We start from the raw sequence: 17,668 nt of genomic DNA, 5'->3' as shown, positions 1-17,668 counted from the left end.
GACTCATTTCAAAGGTAACGAGACGATTATAATTGTGTAACTTGTTAAAATAAAAATGTATTTTTTAAACATGTTTTAATTGATATACGATTATGTATGTTAATTTGATAAAKGTTTAAAATGAAACATTTAAAAGTAAATGACGTAAAGTAAATTAATTAATTAATTATAGAGGTATAAAATGTAAATTTAAAATTATAATTTTAAAAAAATCGGTTGTGAGAGGGTGCGTGTATGTGAGGAGAGGAGAGGAGAGGTGAAAAAAATGAAAAAGTGAAAAAGTGAGTATAAAGGGTATTTTGGTCATTTAATATTTTAAAACTTTAAAACTTTTGCTAAATTTGCTTAATAAAATAGTATAAATGATTAATTACTGAAATTAATATTTTTCATAAAGTTGATAAGTTAAATTGGTTGAATATTGTGTAATTAAAGAAACGTTATTTTTTTGACATAAAAAATGTCGGTATTTTAAGTATTTATTATGATTATTAAATAACATATTTTATTGATGATAATAATAAATTATAAATACATTATCAAACTATGCATAAACGGAACCGTTATGGAATTAAGTTTAAACAATTAAAAATTAGAAGGATATTAATTTAAATATGATTTGACATAAGTCAAATCAATGAAGTATTATTCAACTGGTTAAATTTTAATAACAATGTCAAAATAGTTGATGCACCATGTGTGAATTGTAACGATGCCATGTCTTTTTCATAGACGGTACAAAGTATTATAAATTCAAAATATCAGTCTGGAAAAACACCAGATTTTAATTTTTATGATTCAAAATTTATTGTATATGATTTACTTCTTTATTACCATTGATTGCCAATTCGTAGGACACGTATTTCATTTATTAATGCATATATATCGAACTCAAACAAAATATTTAGAAGATATGAATAGAAAAGATTTTAAATAGTTTGGAGAGATCGTAATTTTTTTACACTAAGAAGACAAGTTCAAACACGAAGGACGGTAGTGACCACTATACAAATAAGAACATGTTTAATTAAGCATGACAAGAGAAACTCCAAAACAATTTGCCTCTAATTATCCCACAACATTTCTTATCTGTAAACTCTAACTCAAATAACATAAGTGGCCTGATGGCCATTCTATAGAATTTGTTGTTCAAGTTTTACATGGACTTCTTGTCACACAACATTCCCCCACCATCCAATCTTTATCAATGCGTAACTTGTTTGAACATCGCCTTCTTTTTGCAATATACCCTCGACTCAATCACTGTCTCCTATAATCTCATGGAGGGACCAAAACATGTTATGCCATGATTGTTGACTCAACTTTATGCATCATTTATATTCATATAAAATGGCAATACCCCAACAGCCCTTTATTATCAGACATCTTAGCAGTTTTCATAACAACATTTTATAGGATCATATGTATGTAGGTATGTATGTATGTATGTATGTATGTATGAATGTTTGCATGTGTGTATGTGTGTTTGTATATGTATGTATGAATGTTTGCATGTGTGCACGTGTGTTTGTGTATGTATGTATGTATGTATGTATGTATGTATGTATGTATGTATATATGTATGTATGTGTGCGTCTGTGTCTATGTGTGTATGTGTGGCATATGTGTGCGTATGTGTGTCTATGTGTGATGTGTGTATATATGTATGTAGGCATGTGTATGTGTGTATGTATCCATGTGTGTGTTTGTATGTATGTGTATATGTAATGTATCTAACTATATGTGTGTAAGAGAGAGAGAGAGAGAGAGCGCGAGAGAGCAAGAGAACCAACAATACATGTGAAGAACTTTGACATTGGGAAACAAATACGTTGTAAAATACACACACACACATAATAATATCTTAAATTCTAACTTTAGATGAAATAGATTCATGCAAACAAATACGTTTAGATAAAGGACTTAAAATAAGAAATGTAAATATGAAAACAAATGGTTACGATGTATTAGCTAATCCTAATTGTGAGAAAGGTAACAGATACTAAAAAGATGTGTCTATTTGTCAAGTGTCATACAAAACAGTTAATACGATATTTTAGTTTCGAAATGTTCTAAAAACTTGTCAAAACGCCTTAAATGGTTTGATACACTTATTGTAATACTTTTTAGATACAAGTTTTATTCTTTAATTTTACAAACGGATTCACCAAACACTTACCCGGGTAAATACTTACCAGCAAACTTCAACAATATTACTTACTCACCAGATAAAATTTTAATCCATCAAAACGGTATCTATGTACCCGTTAAGCGCTAACGTTGATAAGAGTCGTCGCCTCACTTACCGGGTAAGACCCTCGATCATTGCATCCACTCTTACCATGTAAGATTCTTGTTTTTGTTATATTCATCTGATAAGACAACGCGACTTAATAAACGCTTACTCCGATAAACGTTTGATAAACAGTTCCTAAGTCTAATAAGACAGTATATTAGGATACTTGATATTTTACAAATCGATTTTGTTGTAATAAAATAAATCCAAACCAGATTTAAGATAAATTTGTTTGTAAAATACAAAGATCCATTTACTAGAATCAAGAACATATATTCTAATACTATACTCATGTTTGACTTGTTCTTATTTTACCTAACCTTTTATTATATTCAAAATTATACATTTTTAAAATCCATTTTACATTGATTGGATTCTTGAATATGATAAAGAAGTTTGGCAAATTAATTGTGGCTTACAATATTCCAATTTGTTATTTGTTTATATATTTATATATATATATATATATATATATTGTAAATTATTTATACAATATTTAAATTCTATCAATAAGTTGACCACCATTTGCTTTTTGACTAAGATAAGACCGTAGAAGGACACACAATTCATAGAGTAATTCCCAAAGATTTAAAGAACATTTGTAATCATGTTTGTTGTGATTCCATTAATCATTATATAACATTTAAATGTTGATTAAGATGTGTATTTCCGTTTGTGTTAATTAATATCTACACAATTTCTTTTTCACATACATAAAAATCAAAATTTATGACTATTTGTCAGTTGCTGAATGGTTAGATGTAGAATGTTTAAGTGGTCAAATAGCAAGCCACTCCACTACTGGTACAGAGRCCAGATAGAAGGTTGCTTATATGTTCAGGCTCGAAAATCTCTCTTTTACCTCTCCTCCCTGTCTCCATTTTGATTGATTCGTAAGAGGCTCTCATGATATAGTGAAAAATGAAATATAATTGTTTGATAATTGTTTACAATGAATTAAGATGCTGAATGATTAAGAAATACACATGATACAAAATCATTCAAAGAGTTTTAGAACCATTAAGAAACAAACTTTTTTTGTCAAACAAGATTACCTCTTAACGATTCAAAAGTTATCTGCTAATAGAACTATTAAGAGGTAAATAAACAACCATTTACTTTTTACATCCTTATTTTGTTATTTAACTTGATTATGATGCAAAATGGATCTTATATACCATTATCATTAGGGGTGCTCAAAAACCCGATGAACCCGACCAACCCAACCCGAGGTAACCCGGTGCATGATCGATAAAAAATTAGCCAACCCGACCATATTGGGTTGGAATCGGGTCAGGCCCAAAAAAACCCGACCAACCCGATGAACCCGACCTTAACTTTAGCTTTGAATTGTAGATGAGAATCATGACATGACCAACCTCAACGTCAAGAAAGCGAAAGCATCGGGGTTGGAAACGTCTAAAACTATTGTTGTTGATTGATGTATTATCATTTGACTTAAACATTTTTATTGTAATATCAAATATGAACTTGCATATTATCTTGAATGGTTGGTCATATTTCAAAGAAAAGTTTCCTTTATTTTTATGTGATTTTACATTGTTTAAACACAACCCGATCAACCCGAACGAGTTGGGTTGGGTTGGGTTGGATTGAAAATTTTCAAACCGCCAACATTGGGTTGACTTGTTAAAACGGTTCCAAACCGATCAACCCGGGCCATGAGCACCCCTAATTACCATAGTTAATATATGAACTTTTTGTATATTCATTATTATAAAAAATTGATACCTTTTGTTTTGAAATATATATATATATATATATATATATATATTAGTGTTTAAATTTATTTCGTGATATATAAAAAATGAAGGAACTATAATGACAACGGTCCGACTTTGAACTACAAAAAAGTCAAAATAAAATTTAAAGTAAATGTGATGACGATCGTTGTGAAAAAATACAACATATATCCCGTAAATTAAGTTTTTATAAACATAAAGGGTCTATATTGTAAATACTCTAGGGCGTGATTTCCACGTGATAGAAGAGGCGCGTGGTTTTTGCTATGTGATATGCTATAGGATATGTCGGTCACCGACTTACAGATTTCCATTAAAGAAACCAAACACCGCAGCTTTCGGGTCGGAGTATCCGCTGATGGTTAGTCCGCATTATTCTTCAATAAATCGACCAAAATGGCCATGTAATTCTTTTTAGTTATTTTACTTATTTTATTATATTTTAATTAATTTCGGAATAATCAATTTTTTGTAAGTGTTAATTTCCTAATTTTCAAAATGTAATTTTTATATTAAAATATTATTTTGGTGGATCATTTTATAACTTGTTAGTTGTTACGTTCATTTCACAAGCTCACCCAATAAAATCATATTTAATTTTAAAAAAAATACTAAACAAGATAAAAATCGATCCATGATATTGTCAATTGAGACTAGGCTAGACCACAACTCTTTCTTCGAACAAGATTTTTTTAGTCGAGTTTGACAAAGAACGGCCTTTTATCGTACGGGTCCGTGTTTATATACCTTTAATTAGTTATTTTTTTTTTCAAACCAACCATAATATACTTTTTTTGGATCAGACAAGACAAACAATTCATGGGTCTCAGTTCGGTTTTTATTTTGCTGGGTTCAGACTGGTCTCTATTAATTTTTGGACTAGGTTTAACCAAATCTAACTTTTTCTTCGAACGACTTGTCTGCAACTCTAATTTAAACATATCTTCTCATGTGTGACAATAGCGTTGTTGAATCGGTGACTATTGCCTTACAGGTTGCTCTTTGATCTTGAAACCGTGGAGCATAATTCTGAAGTGGTGGAGATTCAACCCACAAGTTATTGCTCTGGTATTGGATATTTGGACTTTATCCGAGTTGTTTTCTGCATCGTCCCCGTTAAGTAAGCTGTTGTCAACCGTGCTTTGGATCTCTTTTTACTTGATTCAGAGCTCTCGTAATAAGCTTGTGTTCAACAGTCTTGTGGTGATGATGACTTGTTGATCAATATATAACTTTCTTCATTCCGATGGTTGTCTCATCAGACTAAAGTTTTCTCTAGGTCTTGGACGTTGTTGTGTTGTACTCTGGTTGCCTGTTCTTGTTAGCGGGTTATGGTCGGTTTTTGTTTTCAGTTTGTCGCTTTCGTCTTGTTGGGTGCCCGACGTTGGTTTTTGCTAGGTTTCGGTTGTGATCTCCCTTCTTTCTATAATTCTATGCCTTGTAGATGGTAGGTTGGTTTTCGTTTGGTCAGTTTTGTGTTGTAAGCCTTTTTGTTCTTGTTTAGTTTTAATATACTGTTGTCTTTCTAAAAAAATTTATACTTTAACTTATTTCTATTAAATAACGTGGATTTTCATTTAATTTACAAACGATTTTTTTTAAATAATTATGTCGATTTTTCAAAACCTTAAATGGTGATTAATTAAAACTTATATAAAATATTCACGCCCATCCAATCATACCAAAAATCAAATCTACATGAAACCATTTAGGGTTCTTGAATATATAATATCAAAGGTATTTTGACTTTATATAATATAATGAGCGTATTAAATGAACAATTAAATGATATCCAATAGTTCATCGAAAATTAAATTAGAAAATACTCATTAATATAAGGAAATTGGTTAACCTTATTGACCAAAATAACTTTTATTAAGATTTTTAATGATTAATAACATAGACTAAAACTATAAAATGTTACTAAGGGGCCGTTTACCAAACACTTACCCGGTAAGTGCTTTCCAATAAAATTTAACACTATCATTGACTTACCGGGTAAGATTTTAGTCCATCAAAACGGTATCGTATACACCAATTTACCCGGTAAACGCTTATCGTGGCAAGAGTCATCGTCCTCATTTATCGGTTAAGACTTTTGGTCCTTGTCTCGCTCCTATCGGATAAGATTCTTGGTTCTTATCATATTCATCCGGTAAGGTGATGTGACTTGGTGTTCACTTACCCGAGTAAGCGTTTGGTAAACGACCCCTAAATTTTATTATTGCTTTTTTGAAATAAAAATAATAAATGAAAATAATTGGTGTATTTAAGGAAGTATGTTGTGATAGGATCGTCCTTGGTGATTTTGGTTTGGCCAGATTTGTGCAATATAAACATTGCACATGCCATTATGTAAAACAAAAAACACCAATCCCATAATATATTAATCATTTACCTCTTTAACCTTTACCACATCATCTCCAACATTTTAATTTCATCCAATACAACTTTTGGCTACTTCAAATACATATATTACTTACATATTGTCAATTTAGAGTCTCCTTATCAAACTTTTATTGGATAAACGTTTCTCAGGTATCGTTTATCTTGTTTATAGGTATGATAAGGAACGAGAATCTTACCTGGTAAGAGATATAGCAAGGACCAAAAATCTTATATATCTACTCGGTAAGCGTTTACCGGGTAAAAGATGTTTATCACAATTCATTTTGATAACCGAGAATGTTACTTGACAAGGTAAATGAGAGTGATAATTTCTTGCCGGTAAGCACTTATCTGACAAGTGTTGATAAATGACCCTTAATTATTCAAAAAATGGTATACCACTAATATTGATTTTTAATTTAGAAACTTGCTTTCATTTGTTCTTGTAAAGAAACATTTATTTGTATATATTATCAACTGGTTAAATATCTTTTTTTGATATATGAAAATGTAAATATTACATTCAAAAAATTGAAACTTAGGTATTCCCTATTGATATTAATATGCAACATCAAAACAGGTAACACTTTGGATGACATCATAATAACAATTATAGTGAGAACATTTTTGGACTTTAGAATTTGGATGAGTTGACTTTTTAATCTAATTTTATTTACCTTCAGCTACATTCATCTACATTCAATTACTTACATCTATGCACCTTTATCTTCAATTTTAGTCACTTTCACAAATTTTTACATACATTTAAACATTTTCACATGTATGAATTGGTTAAAGTTTTCGTCATGATGATAAAAAGAGGTAAATAAAGGTAGTTGAAGGTAAATAAATTTACATGAATATATATATATATATATATGTATATATCAATGTTTTGTTCTTATGTTATCACCACAATTCTTATTTTACAGGAACCTGACCCTGTATATGGTTGATTCAAATAAAAAACTAAATGATGAGAGAAGGTTAGAAATAAAATTAAGGATGATTGTGAGTTATGGAATTTTTTTGGGAAAAATATATTTAAAGATTGCATATCGAACCGATGATGTAGACTATTAACATGGTGGGTACCGACGGGTGGTTGTTGTGACGATGACAATGGTGTTAGATCTAGGGGTATGGAGATGATAACAGGATTGGACAATCTCAATAGTCGTGTGTGGAACACTTTCCAAATACAATAATTCGACCCTATTAGCCTTGAGTTCATAAATTTCGTATAGAATAATTCTTGAGTTTTCTCTCTCATTTAAAAGGCTGTGAAATTCAGTTACATACCCGGATTCTCCCTTTTACATATTTAAATGAGAGATTGATAGTTACCAACGGTTAAACGGTAATAACCGTTAATGAATAAGATCGAAGCGTTGCTGCAACTGAATCAGATAAGCTTGACTCAAAATCTGGAAAACCATGTCTGAACCTAAGTATAGACTCAAGGTCCAGATTTAGGACTTAGTCTGAACCAGCCAATCAGACTTAATCACAAGCCTGGACTCAAAGTCTACGAGTTAGGTACTTAGCAGATTTTCCAAAGCTGAAATACTCAAGTCTGAACTCGAAGTTCAGATTTCTGGAATCATTACTTAAGACTTAGGACTCAAGTCTGAATGCATTTTTCAGACTTAAACACTTAGGCAATTTCCAAGGTAAGCAAATATGAGATCATACTTACCAGACTTATACTTAATGAGATTTTCACTAGTATGACTCTTCATAAATTCCAAAAACCTCAGGGTACTGCCTCTCAAAACTTGTAAGGGGGCGCGACCACCTTAACCCCCGCTTTAAGGTGATAAAAGGTGTTAGAGGCGTGTCCCGGATAACTGGGATGATATTATTGGTTTGTTCCAGCAGGTCACAAAAGGAAAGACCATTTGGTCTATCATTCGTCGCTTAGTGCTTGCTGGGACTGTCTACCACCTGTGGCAAGAAAGAAATAACCGTATCTTCAAGAGCAAGAGAAGATCACATAGTATGGTTGGTAAGACGATTTCTGATGATGTCCGGTCCAGGCTCCTTTGCCTGACCTTTAAGCCCTCCCCTAACGTTGTCCGGGCTCGGCTAGCCTGGAACCTCCCTTAGCCGTCTGTTTTCTTTTGTGCTGCTTTGTCTGCTTTGTGTGAGCTTTTCTACTCTCCTGGTTTTCTTGGTGCGGTCTAGGGTGTGCCTTTTTTTAGGCCCCTTCTCCTGCCACTGTGGTGTTCCCCGTTGCTTCCCGGTCTTGGCTTGACCGGGCCCCTCCCTTGTGGTCGGCTTTTGTCTCTGTCTCTCTTCCTCTCTCTGCTTCTTTCTCCCTTTTTTCTTCCCTCTTCTCCTCTTCTCCCCTTCTTTCCCTTCTGGGTGCCTTGGTTTCTGGTGGATGTGGTTCGCCCCCACCCGAGAGCGTATTATGTTGTTTTAGTGTTTTTGCCTTGATCTGGAGGGGTCTCCCCCTTCCCTATCAAAAAAAGGTGTTAGAGGCAATATTTGTGAGTGTACATTCCACACCTCCTAAATTACTTATGTTTGTCTCATCACCTTAATTGATCTCAAGTGAATCATGATCACACCAAAATGATCGATGACACTAAAATCGCCAACAAGTAGTGGTATGATGGTTAGTGGGGGAGGGGTGGTAGTTGTGGGTCTAGGGGTGCTCAAAAACCTGACCAACCCGATCAACCTAACCCAACCCAACGCGAAATAACCTAACCCGAAGCAACCCGATGTCTAATCGAGTTGTAAAATTGTCAAACCGTAGGTATTGAGTTGATATTGGGTTACTATTATTTGAACCCAACCCAACCCAACCCGATGAACCCGATATCATTTTATTTCTTGGATTTAATATGATTGTTGAATTTCTATTAATATATACATTAGACAATTAAATTATCATGTATGCTTTTCATATACACATATTTTCAATCTATTCATATATCTATATAACTCATTCAGTAACTATGAACATAGTCCTAATGGGGGCAGAGGGTGGACGGTGTTGGTTAAATTAGATGCAAATGGATGAAAATTCAATTCTTTCACTTATGCCAAGTAATAATGAATTTATTAATTTGTGGAACTTAAAAGGAATTTAAATGTATCCATCCATTTCAATATGTGAACCAAACAAAAGGATTGAAATTTGATCAAAATAATTGATCCTTCCAATTTCTTTGAAATCCTTTAAATTCTACGAACCAACTGCAGAAAGTGTTAGCTAAACCAACTTGGGTTTAATAAGAATTCATAAGAATTTTAGTGTAGTTAGAAGAATGAATTTATTTTACAAAAAATGAACTATTTGAATAAACAAATTGTTTTTGTGAAATCATAAATCATATAACCTCAAAAGTCTTGAAATAGCAGCCATAAATTATTCTAAATAAAAGTTAAAAATTAGAACAACTTGGTTGGAATATAATTATAATATAAAATGTAAATAATTCAAACCTAATTTAGAACCAAAAATTTGGTCAATTTCAGTCACAATCTTTAATACAAATCTGAGTTTTATAAGGTAAGATTCTTTTTGTTAGGGTGGGAATTTTATTTAATTTTTAGATATTAAATATATTTCAGTTTTCAAAGAAAAAACTGATAAAATTTTGCTGAAAGTGAGAAACCTAAAATGTTGAATCTTAATGTATGCATTATAAATTGATTGTCTTCAAGTGTAACACCCCGAAATGAACTACTTCTTTGTGAACATATGTACAATTGTTGTGTTATAAATGTTAAGTGAGATTTAGGGACCGTTTACAAAATATTTATCAGGTAAACGCTTATCTGTATTACTTAATTTACCAATTGAGCATGACAAAGACCGATAATCTTACCCAGTAAGAAGCATAACAAGGACCGAAAGTTTTACCTGGTAATTGAGGTAAAAGGCTCGAGTTTAATGTTTACCAACAATCTATTTTGATAACCGAAAATGTTACACGATAAGTTAAATGAGGGTAATGTCTCTTGCATCAGCTGCAGGGACAATCCCTAAAGTTGTAAAGTTATGGGGGTTGAATGATTATTCAGTCTAGGGACCTGTTTTGTAAGATTCACAAGGTTTGAATTAGGTTCATTGGCTTATAATCTCATTGCTAAGAGAAAACAGGTAGAAAATGAACGGAAAAAAAATGAGTTCAACTATTCAAGTAATATATGTAACAAAAGGGCTTTTCAATTGTAAGTTTGTAACCGTGTGGTGGTGGATGATGGGTGATAGACGATGATGGTGGCAGACGAGACATCTGGTAATTAAAAATATTTTTAATTAGCATATTCTCTAAAATAAAGAAAATGTAGGTTTTTATTTGATAATTTGTTTCAACATATTCTCTATATTATTTTCTAAAATAAATAAAACTTTAAATTTAGATAATTCTCTAGGAATTGATGTAAGGTAAAAGAAATGATTTTTTCATTAATTCCCACCAATAAAACTAAACTATTATTATTTTATATAAAAAATGTATTGGGATAATAAACTAATAGCATATTTTAATAATATAATTAATACTGGAATCTCTAAAAAATAGAATTTATTCTAGTTAAAATGTAATTTTGTTTAGAGATTTTCTATTTTACAGAAATAAAAAAACTTGTTTAAATTGGATTTTTGATATAATTTTATTGACATAAAAAATTAAATTTATTTTGTTATTAGAATTGGAGCTTAAACGAATCACAATTTTTATCATAGAAAAGATGCGAAAAAGATACAATATATCACGATGTATGTAGTAGAGAAAAGTCAAACGAAAACAAGATAATTACTAACCATTTTTGTGTTCACTTCGATTCCTTTTTTTGGTTTTTTTTTTAATGAAATGTCATCTTCTTACTTCGAACTTGTAAACAATAAAATATAAATTATTAATAATATTTCATCACTTCTTTAAATGTTTTGTTTATTAACTTGTATATCTAACATGTTATATGAGTCGACTAATCCTAAAATAATCACCTGCTTTGCAGGTAGTTCGGAGTTATCATATTTGAACCTCCATGACCACAAGGGGTTCTTATTCCTCATTGAATTTGAACATGAGACCTCTAGACACTTTTGATCTTTGGAGTCCAAGCTCAAACCAATCAAATACTACCCTTGTGGTTCTTATTTAAATGTTAAGAATAGAGTTTTGGGATATGTTTACTACCTTCCTTAATATGGTCAATAAACCAAATAACAACACAATATTTGAGATTTTTGAAAATTTCATCTCATAATTGATCCATTTCTATAAAAAAAAAGGAATAAAAATAAATTTTCCAATTTACAATTGAAGTTTACATTCTAGTGTATACACCTCTAGTTACAATTAAGGGTGCATATGGGTAGAATTGGTCGAGTGACGACATTTGAATAACCCAACTCAAATATGATAATTTTAAAAATCTCAACTCAACCCAAATTCAACTCCTTTAGTGTTTATTGTCTTGGGTTGACGTTTTAATAATTAAAAGTGAAACAAAAAATATTATAGGTTGTGAACCCCAGTTTGCTTATATGTGTTTGTTTTATCATTGTCTTTGCATTCGGGTGATTGTTCACTGTACGATTCCTTTTTATTCATATAACACCAAAATAAAATACATCTGTTGTTAATTCACATATATAATTAGTTAAAGTTCATTTAGGTTTCATTACAGAGAACACATAAATTAATCTATTGGTAGATAGATAGATTCCAGATATACAAGGCTCTCTTTAGGGTTGTATTGTTTAGTTGGACAATGCGATTAAAACACATACCAGTCATATCTTAGCTTCATAAGAGATGTGTAACATTGAAATTACAAGTTGAAAATTCTACCGATGTTAAGGTTACCTCCAAACAATATAATTCTATTTTCACTTAAGGTTTCAACAATAAGACATGACTGATAATTTTTTTTGGGGTGGGAGGTAAAGATTGTATGGATTACTGACAGGATGAATTAGGTTCAGTTAGGCCTAATCCAAATTTCAACCATAATAAGTGGCGGGTTGGTTTGGTTTTTGGACGGATTTACAATTTGAACCCTGACTCTTTTTGTATTATACATTTTATGTCATTGTTGACTATTTTCTCATACTACAAAATTGTGTATGTTAGGAAGTTCAACCCTCTTAAAAATGCACTTAATAAGACTTGTAGGTTTATAAGACCAAAAACGTTATAGTAAGATGGAAGGACAAACTTGGACAACCTAATAAGATTCAATACGAGGTCGTTTACTAAACGCTTACCCGGTAAGTGCTTATTGGATAATTTTCCTTACCGGATGAACATGACAAGGGTCAAAAATCTTACCCGGTAAGAGCAATGATAAAGATGAAGAGTCTTACTCGGTAAATGATGGTGATGATCTAACCCGGTAAGTGATGGTAATGACTCTTACCCAGGTAAGCGCTTACCGGGTAAATTGTTAAATACAATACCATTTTGATGTACTACAATCTTATCAGGTAAAATAAATTACAGTGTTGACTCATAACACTAAGAACTTACCGAATAAGCATCTAAGTAAATGGCCCCTAAGTAAACCACCATATTTTCCTATGAGACATTTCATTGAGAAATGTTTTATAAAAAGAAATGACCTATAAACAGTTTTCAAGAAGTGTTGTACAAAAAAAGGCTAATATAACGCTTTACTTTGAGTCGTATTAGGTTATCCGATCCATCCTAATAACTATCTGTAAAACTTGTTAGTCGGTTAACTTCGTTCTAACAATGTATCGTAAACCATTCTATAAAACGCACAGTTCTCAGCCCTATAAACTTAAAAGACCTATTAAAAACTTCAAGAAAATGGTTGGGCGTCCAAAAAAAAACTCATTCTATTGTATTGTCAAAAAGTAGTTTGTTTTTACTCAAAATCGGAGTGATAGTTGATAATAAATTATACTACTTAACAGAACTTGTAATCAATAACCAAGTGTTGATGGTAACACGCAAACGTCAAATCCAAGAAAAGAGCGTGCAATGGTAATAAAGTATTGAGACCAAGAAACGAGACTCACAATTATGTCAAACGACTGCTTGCTTAAAAAAACATTTCAATTGTTATCGAATAAAAGTGACATTGAAATCCACAATATACAAGTCTAAGTCATAATGAAGCTTTAAGTTTTTTCAAACGAGTTAGGTGACATAAGCATTTTCTTTGTCTTACAAATTTTATTAATTATTATGTAGTGAAAAAAGCCATTATTTATGTCATCTATCTGCTTTTACTTAACTATTTTAGCTATTTAGTTAAGCAAATCCTATTTGGTTTGAACTTGAAAAATCCTAACTGTAGCTTCAGTCAACCAAAAAACGCTTATCAGCGTATTTTAGGACAATTCAGAGTAAGAATACTCGATAAGCAAGTTGATAAACTAATTATATTGAATAAAAAATTAATTGATAAGTTACATGATAATATAATAACCTAAATTTACATGTATTATTTTAGAAAGAATCTTGTATTATCGAATATACTTTTGTAGGTTTATAATTAAAAAAAAGCTTATGTTTCAAAAATATTTATGAAATTAAATATCATATTTTTTTAATGAAAACAATAATTTAGATAAAAGTAAACTACAAATTTGGTTCTTGTAGTTTCTCTAAAATAACATTTTTCATCCTTATAGCTTTGAATTTATAGGACGATTATTGTAGTTTATAAAAAAGTCCGAATTCAGTCCATATTTTTAACAGTCATAAGAATTCCATTAAATGAAAGATATTTTCATCACCTTATCGGTTTTTTTGTTTTTTACCCAATCAAAAGCCAAAGAATCAAAATCATCAAATAGATTTTAATTAGATAAAAGACAAAAAGATCGATAAAATGACAAAAACGTCATATTTAACGAAATCTTTTAACGGCTATTAGATAAAAGGACCAAATTCAAAAGCTTTTATAAACCATGATGATTATCTTGTAATTTTAAAAACTGTAAGGACAAACACTGTTATTTTTGACAAACCTCGGAGACCAAATTGGTAGTTTACTCTTTAAATAAAGAAGATAATTTAAGGATAAAATAAGGAGAAGCATGTTTCTAGAAGTAAAAAAAGGGTAGAAATATAAATTAAAAAAAAAAAAAGAAACAAAAATAGAAAAATAAGGGAATAATTGGTTGGACTTGGTCAGTTGTGTGTGGATGTGCACACGTTGACCTTTTCATATTCTCTCTCGAACTTTGAACCCCTAATGAAAACACTACCCCGATGATTGCGGCTACCTCCTTTTCTATTTCTTATTATTAATTTTATTTTATATTCCAAGTATTTTAAGAGTAGATTACATTTTTGGTTGTTACGTTGTTTGAGGTGTTTGTAGTGCGGTCTAGGATTAAACAGTATACCCCATTACATATATGGTTTGAAGAACACTTCTAATATTTGTAATGTGAAAACTTAAAAGGAAAATTGAAAATTAATAAATAATCAATAATGTGTTAATTATTTTCATTTGATATATGATTACCTATATATATATATATATATANATATATATATATATATATTTATGTTTTTCACATGTAAAACATTATTTGACGTTTCATCTATGAAACAACATTGTACCAATACTGCATGTTTACATGTGTTGTTTCATCCATTGAATCATACAAATTGGTTTTTACGGTTTCTAATATTTAGATGATTTTTATTTGATTTACCCCAATATTGTTTTACAGATAATTAATTATTTTAATAAGTAGTGAGATTATAAATTAATATACCAACTAAACTGATACGTGTACGTTTTATGAAATAGAAAATATACTTTATAAATTTAAAGAATTGTTAATTTTCTACACCATGCCTGAATTGGAACTCAAAGTAAGACTAGTTGCTTAGATATAGAGCTAAGAGTATCTCCAACAAATTTTTCAAAATGAAGAAAAATAGAAATTTTGGATAAATTTTTGATCCAACAGATTATACAAATAATCCATGAGGGAAAGTCTGAAATTCTTTAAATTTGAAAAACTAATAATTAGAATGTGAGAGAAACAATTTTTTTATTATCTTTCACCAATAAGAAACCTTGATATGAACTGTTTATGAGAGATAAATAATATTTTATTACATGTATGCATAAAATATTTTAATAGTATAATTAATGTTTTAGTATAAAAAACAGAGAAGTTATTGGAGTTGAATGTAATTTTTTTTAGAGATTTTGAGTTTTGAATTTATATTTTGAAGAATCTCTTTAGAATCAAAAGTGGCTCTAATTTTACGGTTAGATGAATGAACCGCCGGAGCTTGACTGCATGACCTACCCGTCGAGCAAAGACGAAAGTCGGCATTGCAATTTGTGAGGGCTATTATGACTATATAAGAAATCCGTGATTAATAATTTGCAAAAATTCTAAGTTTGGGATTGATTGTGTAATTTTGAAATAATAATTGGTGATGAATGTCCCCCGGGGGGGGGGGGGGGGGTTTGTATTATGTAAGGGTCGTTTTTGTAAACTAATTCATTTAGGCGCTATTTATGCAAATAAGTAAATACATTAGGGGTCGATTTTGTAAATATAACTAAGCATTAAAATAAAATGAGTGGTCCCGGCGGGGCTCGAACCCGCGACCTTCGGCTCATAAGACCAACGCTCTAACCAACTGAGCTACGGGACCTTGAATGATATTGTTTCTATATGGAATAAATTTAAAACATTATTGTTTACTTGAATAATTTATAATTGTCGATTTAAAATTATTACAACGATTAAATATATTTGACATTTTGTTCACTTTTTATTATTATTAAATTATATACAGATTTATATGTTGTAGATTAAAGAAATTACATAAAATTTGAGAACTTTTAAATGGTTGATTTAATATTAACATTGATATTTTTTTTTTTCAAATTTTAATAATATCTTCAAATTTATATTTTGTTCAAAAATAAAATCATTATTGTTTTCGTAAAAACACATAAAATCATATTATAACATCGACAAAGACAAAAAATAGGATAGAACATTAAAATCAAGATGTATCTCGCTGCATTGCGCGAGTACCCTTCTAGTCAATATTAAATGTAGTCTCAACTTTAAATTAGTTATAACTTTGGCCACTGTAGTTGTTATTTTCTTTCAAATTTGGTCCTTGTGGTTTGTTTCTGTTAGTTTAAGTTAGTTAAGTTCGTTAACTCAGGGGTATTTAAGTCTTTTTTGTAATTTTGTGTTATTTTAATCAAAAATAAAGTATGCAATAGTATATCAACCGAAAGAACCTCTTTCTCGACGAGTCCCCTCCTTTTTCCCCAATTCCCCCTCCCTCTCTGGTAGAACTCAAACACGACCCCAACCCTGTTAGAAACCCTTATTCTACGACGAAATCCACCATTTCTCCGATCAAAACCCACCCATACACATAAATAAAACCTACACAACACCACAGCGTCAAACCCCCTTCTGATCAAATCCTATACCTGTCAAAACCAGCCACCTACAACAAGGCAGCAAAACTCACTCATCTCTGTCTTCCAAAAAAACCTGCAACCTACAAATCAAATTCCTTGAATTTCTTTCATGTTTGAGAAACAGAGACGGAGACAAAAATATGAGTGTTAGTGTGTGTTTTTGTTCCAACATATTGATAGGCGTTGGAGGTCGTCATTGGCGAGGATACACGTTTGGGGAAAGGTTTGTCCGAGAAAGGAGGTGGTTGGCCATTGGATACAAAAATCCAAAATTAAAATCGAACTCTGAAATCAGAACTCAAATAAAAACCCTAATAAAAAATAATCAAAACCGTAACTAAAAACTAGAGACGACGATGAATGTGAGGATGGAGTCGAGATGAAATGACGAGGATGGATCCACATCTATGACGATGCATAAAAATAGAGATGGAGATGGATCTGAGATGTAGATGGATGGGTATGGAACAAGGATGTAGATGGTCAATGGTAGTTGGTCCACGGCCGTCAGATGAGTGGTGGCCGGTGAGCTAGGGGAAGAAGATGCGCTTGTATATATACATATATATTTTTAATTCAATGTGTTAATATATTTTTTTATTTTTAATTACAAATAACATAAAATGATGAAAGGACCCAAATGCCCCTTGAGTTAACAGACTTAACTGACTTAAAACTAACAGAAACAAACCACAGGGACCAAATCTGAAAAAAGGTGACAACCACAACGACCAAAACTGTAATTGGTTTAAGATAGGGACTAGACTTGATATTGAATGACAACTATAGAGACCAA

General features: G+C 31.1%; 1 non-coding gene across 1 annotated transcript; it reads right to left on the bottom strand.

The window, feature by feature from the left end:
* Positions 1-16,005: 16,005 nt before the first annotated feature.
* TRNAI-UAU lies at positions 16,006-16,079 on the bottom strand. Its single transcript has one exon. It is a non-coding gene; the product is annotated as a tRNA-Ile (tRNA).
* Positions 16,080-17,668: the final 1,589 nt, after the last annotated feature.

This window comes from Cynara cardunculus, assembly GCF_001531365.2.
Source record: "Cynara cardunculus var. scolymus isolate 2C chromosome LG 11, CcrdV1, whole genome shotgun sequence".
NCBI lineage: Eukaryota > Viridiplantae > Streptophyta > Magnoliopsida > Asterales > Asteraceae > Cynara > Cynara cardunculus.
This window is presented reverse-complemented; position numbering and strand designations above follow the sequence as displayed.